This window comes from Capsicum annuum, chromosome 9, assembly GCF_002878395.1.
Source record: "Capsicum annuum cultivar UCD-10X-F1 chromosome 9, UCD10Xv1.1, whole genome shotgun sequence".
NCBI lineage: Eukaryota > Viridiplantae > Streptophyta > Magnoliopsida > Solanales > Solanaceae > Capsicum > Capsicum annuum.
The window spans coordinates 57771920-57780188 of record NC_061119.1 but is presented as its reverse complement, the minus strand read 5'-3'; positions in this window follow the sequence as shown (position 1 = coordinate 57780188).

Genomic DNA, 8269 nt, shown 5'->3' with positions numbered 1-8269 from the left:
ATATACTACAATATATATATATATATAGTTATATACTAATTTATAAAACATATACACATGTATATGTTAAATATACACGTCTATAGAAGATATATACACAAATATACACAACATTCATTATATATGTACTACTTTAAGTAAAACATATACTACAATATATATGTATATACAACAATATATATATATATATATATATATATATATATATATATATATATATAGTTATATAATAATTTATAAAACATATAAACATGTATACATTAAATATACACGTGTATAGAAGATATATACACAAACATACACATCATTCAATGTATATGTACTACTTTAAATAATATATACTACAATATATATAAATTACAATATATATATATATATATATATATTTATATACAAATTTATAAAACATATACACATGTATACATTAAATATACACGTCTATAGAAGATATATACACACATATACGCACCATTCAATATATATGTATTACTTTAAATAAAATATACGAAAATATATATAGTTATATACTAATTTATAAAACATATACACATGTATACGTTAAATATACACGTCTATAAAAGATTTATACACATATATACGCTCCATTCAATGTATATGTACTACTTTAAATAAAATATACTACAATATATATACATTAAAATATATATATAGTTATATACTAATTTATAAAATATATACACATGTATACGTTAAATATATACGTCTATAGAAGATATATACACACATATACACACCATTCAATATATATGTACTACTTTAAATAAAATATAGTACAATATATATACATTACAATATATATATATATATAGTTATATACTAATTTATAAAACATATACATATGTATACGTTAACTATACACGTCAATAGAAGATATATACACATATATACGCTTCATTCAATATATATGTACTATTTTAAACAAAATATACTACAATATATATATATATATATATATATATATACACTAATTTATAAAACATATACACATGTATACGTTAAATATACACGTCTATATAAGATATATACACATATATATGCAAGATTCAATATATATGTACTACTTTAAATAAAATATATTACAATATATATATACATTACAATATATATATATAGTTATATGCTAATTTATAAAACATATACACGTATATATGTTAAATATACACGTCTATACATGATATATACACACATATACGCACCATTCAATATATATGTATTACTTTAAGTAAAACATATACTACAATATATATATATATATATATATATATATATATATATATATATATATATATATATATATGTATATATATACACTACAATATATATACAATTTATTAAACATATACACATGTATACATTAAATATACACATCTATAGAAGATATATACACAAATATACAAAACATATGCTACTTAATATAATAAATTAATAATACTTGGTAGTAAATTAATAATATATTAGAAGTAAGTTTTTAATTTAAAGTAGAAATTCAATTTAAATCATTAAATGAAAAAACTTACAAAGTAAGGACTAAGGAGTGAATGAATATTGAATTTTATTGATTGCGAAATGATCCAAAATTTATAATTTACATGAATGAAAAATCTACAAATTATGCATCATTTGTTTCAACTCATTCATGTTAATATTAATGGGAACTTGCATAGGATAGTCAAAGTCAATGGGGGAAAAACCATGCATTGGACGAGTTCTCCCATGAAGACATAATTTCTTCAAATTTCAGCTCATCGTTCGGCTCCGATTTCATTTCTTGGTTTCTTCTTTCCGCTCTAATTCAATCTCTGAGGCAAATTAGAACATTCATTGTATTGCTTCCCAATGAGTGTCGTTGTCTCCAAGCTGCTGTCGTCCCTGACTAAAGGCGCTCTCTGATGGAACGGTTGACATTGGAACATTCAACATATCTCTAGCTAATCTTGAAAGCACAGGATATTGTGTTTCATTACTCCTCCACCAATCTAACGTGTTGATACATCGTCTGCGATCCTCTAGTGGTGATCGAATATAATATTTCAACTCTTCTCAATAAGTTGATGTGTAAGCTCTGTCATCAACACTGTTCCAACAAGGTAAATCATAAAAGGAATCAGAAAAACCACTATGTGCCGGTCTTTTAGAAGATGATGGCTCCTCGGGAGGATGAGGAGCGACAGTTGGAGTAATATTTGTAGGTACGACTAAATCAAATAAATCAGCATAGTGATTATATAATTTTTGTATGTATTCATTCGCATCATCCATAGCCGTCCATAAATCAGGTTGTACTTGTTCAGAATCATTGTTAGTATTTATTTCCAAGTTAGAATAAATAATATTACTAAAGTGGCACATAGTATTATATTTCATGCACAGATTTAGCATAGCACCAACCAAGTAAATAAGTGAAATCGAAAAAAATATTTTTTAAATTTAGTAAACATGGCACCAACAGTTTCTTTATAACTTTCTTTATTTTTATATTCTTTGAGCAAACCAGAAATATCGGCTATATATGCCAAAATGTTACAAACAGTAGGATAATAAGCATCAAAAAATTCAACCGTAGCTACATAAAATATTTTTAAAAACTTAACAAGATCATTAATTACAACCCAATCAGAATCATGTAGCATGCAATCAGTAGAATCAGCAAATGAACCGCAATGTTGGTTAAAAGCTAGTGTAATAGAACTCTATATTTATAACAAGTTTTTAAAAAATCATACGTAGAATTCCATCTAATATCAATTTCCTCAGGCATCAATATCGGTGCAAGTCCATTTTCTTGACATTTAACTTTAAATTCTCTAATTCTTTTTCTTCGATTATTTTCTTGAATAAAACCAACAGCAAGACGAATTTTTTCAATATAAAGGTCAAAAAACTCAAGACCATTTTTTACAATTAAATTATATATATGAGACATGCACACTTAATATGAAAAATTTCAGGCAACGGCGGAGATAGCTTAGATTTTTTTTTTTTTATAGCAGTCTTGTTTTTAGACGCATTATCAAAAGCAATACATAAGATTTTATTTTTGATACCATAAAATCCGACAACTTTAACAATAGAATCAACAATAAAATCTCCAGTATGTTTACGATCTTCATCATATAAAAAAGTTAGAATACATTTTTGCATCATAAAATTACTATCCATCCAGTGACAAGTAACGATTAAATAATTATTTTTATTTACAGCACGACCAAGACCAAAAGTTAGGGACAATCTACATTGAATATTTTTTAACAATGCTGATAAATAAAAATAATATTGTGAATGAAGTCTAAAAATATCAGATCGACAAGTACTTCTAGGAACACCATTAAACACAGGATTATAAATTGCTTGAATATAATGAATAAAGGCATCAGAAGAAGAAAAACTAAAAGACAAACAACCCACAGCTACCATTTTAGGAATTTGTTCCCGGTCCCTCAATTTATTATACTTCTTCGTTACCTGACCGGTTGCTGGGTCCATTTTAGTTTGCGTTGGCCCACCAACATCCCCACTACCTCGTGCAATATTTAACTCTCTTTTGTGAGCATCGCCTATATGTCTCATTAATGTACCCGTACCCCCTTGCTTGCCTCCGCTTTTATGCTTATATATTTATTGACAAATATTGCATTGCACCTCAGTATCTGATATACGTTCAAAAAATTGCCATGCAATACTAGTTGTTTTACAAGCTCTTGGGGCACGAGAAGGACGGAAAGGGAGATTAACCGATTCAAATCTAATGTTAACATTTCCTATTGTGGGTGTTTCACCAATATTTTCATCATCTTTATCTAAATTAACTGCATCTACTTCATTTTCTTCTTCTATTTCGTAATTTTCCTGAACTTCTACATAATTCATATCGTGAGCACCTACACCTAAAAGTACACCTACTTCTTCCTCAAAAGGTTGACTAAGAGGTGTCGGAGGCACACGGGTATATCTACTACTCGAACTACCTCTACCGCTAGTAATTCACTTTTTACTACCACTACCGCTTCTGGGACAAAAGTTTTTAACACCTTTAGTAGCGATGTTTCTTAATTTATCCATAATATAAATTAAACTAAAAAAATTCGAAATACACAAATATAATAAAATTAAATATTCAACAATTAAGACACTAAATAAAAATTAAACGTAAGAGGTGGAATGACAATACCAAATTTTGAAAGTATCCGAAGGTTGCGACTTTAGAAACTTCCACTCGTACTTTGTAATCGCAAAATTAAAAAATTAAAGTGAGCACTTTAGGAAATTAAATTTATAGAATATTTGAGAATTGAGAATTGAGAATTGAGAATTGAGATTTGAGAGAATTAAAAATTGTGTAAAAAATGATTTGAATGTGTAGGGTATTTATAGAAAATTTTTTAGGATTAAAAAATAATTTTAAAAGTATTTTTTTTTAAATTAATGGGCCCAAACTAGTCGTTTGGACCCAAAAACGGCTATATAGCCATTGGGCTAACGGTTAGTTTGGCTCAAAATCCAAACAAAATAAAAAAAATTAAAACCGGGCCGGGCCGGATGGTTAACCGCGCGGGCCTCAACCGGGTTGGGTTCAGACCGGGTTAATCAGGTCCAAAATAAAAAAGACTAGCCCGATACCCTAAAGCCCTTGGGCTTACCGGGCCAGTTTCATTAAATGGACCGGTTCGGGCCGAGACCTGACCCATTTGACAGGCTTAATTTAATCCCACAAACACCGTGTTCAACTTAATAATGTAACCATTCTTTTTTTTTTTGTTACATCTTCATTCTTAGATTACAAACTTATTATCTGTTCTTGATTTAATAATGTAAAAGTGTTTTTTACGGTAGTTTGTTTTAATTGCATTAATGATTTTACTTAATTAAATCATATTTTTTATTTAGTTGAAAAGAGTCGATTCAGTCGAGCTCGGTCAAAATGTAGAATAGCTCGTTGATCTTGGCTTGGACTAGACTCAAACTCGAACTCGATATTGCTTAAATATCGATTTACTCGGCACAACTTGATATATCCTCGAGTCTGGGTCGGCTCAATGCCCAGGCCTAATTCAAATTTTCAAATCCCAATTCCAAGCTTGTTTATCTCAAATATTGACAGTGGTCAACTCTTATTTTATTTTTCTCCAACACTGTAGCTTATAGTTTACGTCTCTAATATGCATTCGGATGCCTCAAGAATTGTGTTGCATGTTCGGCAAGTCATATTCACATTTTAAATCTATAGAGAGTGTCGCACAGGAAATTTTTTTTTTTATACTATAAACTAGGGGCGTACATAGCACGAGTTGATTCATATTTTTTTAGATACCAATCCAATTCAATTGTGTTTGATTTTTAAATCTATAACTCAAATCAAACCAATGAAATTTAGGTTTTCATTAACCTATGGCTGAGTTTTTCAATTTTTTTTAATTTTTTGAAATTTTTTCTCGATAAAGTCTTCCTGCAAAATATATCACTTGTATGATATATTTCTTTAATCCTAATAAGATACAACCATCTACGATATTTCATAATTAAAAAATATCAAAGGATATAAAATGTACAATAACATTGTACTAAAATATTCAATCAAACAAATAATGAAATCACATAAAATACATATTGCTAATTAATAAGTCATAATGAAAATAATCATAATCTAAAAGGTACTAAAATTTTTGAAAAAATAAGTACAACTAGTAAGTATAAGTAACACAACTAAACATTAAAGAAAAAAAAGTATTTACACTGTGTAATTTAATCTCACGATCCAAAATTAATATCATGTTGGTATCTATCAGACTCATCACGACAGATAAGCCTTAATCCAACATGATAATGAATTTATATAGAAAGCAGAATAGATAAAATCCAATCGAAAACAGTCTAATTTTTTTTTTAAAAAATGAAATCTGACACCAATCCAGATCTGATTGTTACAATATAAGCCTCTGAACAAGTGTAATACAAGAAATGGATCCAAAATATCTTAAATGTGAAATAAGCAAAAGATGACAATGGAGAAGATTTTTTTAACCTCCAAAATAAACAATCGCTACCTCGAGAATCTCCAGAAGATCACCAACACAACATTAAACCAACGTTCGAGGACTACAGGCCCAATACATGCACGTAAAATGCAACCATGTAGCAAGGCTGAGTACAAAAATACATGGACTTAGTAATCCTAATTTATTATGATGGTGAGAGCCAATCAAATCAACTATCTAGAACAACCAAACACAGACTAAGGAAATACCACCTAATCTAGCAGTAATATACACAGTAATCTCACAAGGAATATGTCAATCCATGCCCATAAGATCATATATCAAGTGTGATCGATCACATTAAAAGAATACAAATTAGTGCCAAAAACTTAGGACGAACTCACCAAGCCATAACAATCCATCAAATGAGTACGATGAGTACAATGTAGTTTCTACAATACAATGGAGGAGAAGAAAATGATAGTATGATATATGTCTAACCTATCTACACATATCCACTTCCATGTACAGCTAGCTGGGACCTAGGCGGACTGGCTTAGTCCATATACAACCGTCTAGATCCTCGTCCAGGTCCACAGAGAAAGCCCAATTCGAATTCACCCGTAGGTCATGGAAAGAATAAATATTCAATATTGGCTCGATCTAAATTTGCCTCTATGTCATAGAGGAAATAAAAAATCAATATTAGCTCGACCAATATTTACCCATAGGCCATGAAGAAAATAAATAATCATTATTAAATTGATTCAAATCCATCCATAGGCCACGAATAGAATAATTATTCATAATAATATGTATGAGAGGGAGTGAGAGAATACAACAGAACAACAATACCAGTTCAATCTAAAACAAACATTATTCAAAGCACAAATCTCATTAAATTTTTTCATAAATGTAAAGTCAAAACCCATAACGCCTGCATGTAAATAAGCAGAGCAGACACCAAATAACTCAATTTCATAGTAGTAACAGTTATCACTTCCAATTATCAGTCTGAAACCCCTCTTTATTTATTTCAATTTCATAGTCTCTATCTTATCATATCCTAAGAAGTCGCTAACCCTAAATTTCTCGCCAAAACTACAAACACAAGTCCAAACCTTTTATTAAAAGTTCAACATCACTTCTCATGATTACTAAGACATATTTTCTACATAGTTTACCATAAATATATTCACAAGTAAATAAGACAATCAAACAATTATTTATTCATTTTAACCTTACAATTTACATCAATATCCTCATAAACACTCATTATCGCATCTATATGAAATCCTCAAATTCTCATTACTTTTTTACACTCATCTATCACATAAACACATTATCGCGCCCCATTTTTCTCGCAGAAAGCGGGATTCGACTTGACAAACTCTTTTTGGTATGCGTTAAGAAAGGGTGTGAGAGTCGCCACCTAACGTATTAAGGTGCGTTAGGGCACCGGTCTAGGATACTATGAACCTATATTTTGTTATTTAGTCTTAGTTTACCAGAGTTCGGGTATGGGTTCAAATTACCTCAAAAGGAAGGTGTTAGGCACCTTTCGCGGTCCACAAAGGTGGTTCTCGGCCGAATTCATAATTTACATGGGGATTCTATGTGATCAAATAAAGGTCTCTTCTTTTATTATTAATTTACTGATTAGCTATGCGATAAGATAATTAATAAGCAAACACATGTCATTTGTTAATGTGAATTGTCGATTATCTAGGTGATAAAATAAATAAAAAACATAGAAATAAGATAAGCGAGGAGAAAGAAAAGACATAATTTATAATAAAAAGGGGACTGCTTTATAAGAAACTAGCTACCCCAAATAAACATGTAAAATAAATTAAAATACTAAAAGAAATCGTCCGGGTTCTAACAAAGAGATGTTTTGATTTTATTCGGATAAAAAACCCAACTTGTTAATCATCATCAGACCCAAAGACCGAACTCTTAGACAAGTAATAATGTCATTATCCTCGCCGTTAATATTTGTTGGGATCATGATTTTTGAAGGGGCTACCTGTCCCACCCCACCTAGGTTGGATGTCAAGTCTAAGGGCGTCCTATGACAAGGATAAAACTAACGTTTTAATAATACTTATCGTCCCACCTATCATCCAAGAGGCATTGGACTTTACTATTTTAGGGTTTGTGTTCTAGACTAAAAGAAAGCTATGTTGCCTAGGAATCAAAGCACGAACATATTGGACAACAAGTAACACGTAATAATCTCAAATTAGCCTCTTAATTAATTAACGTTTATTAAT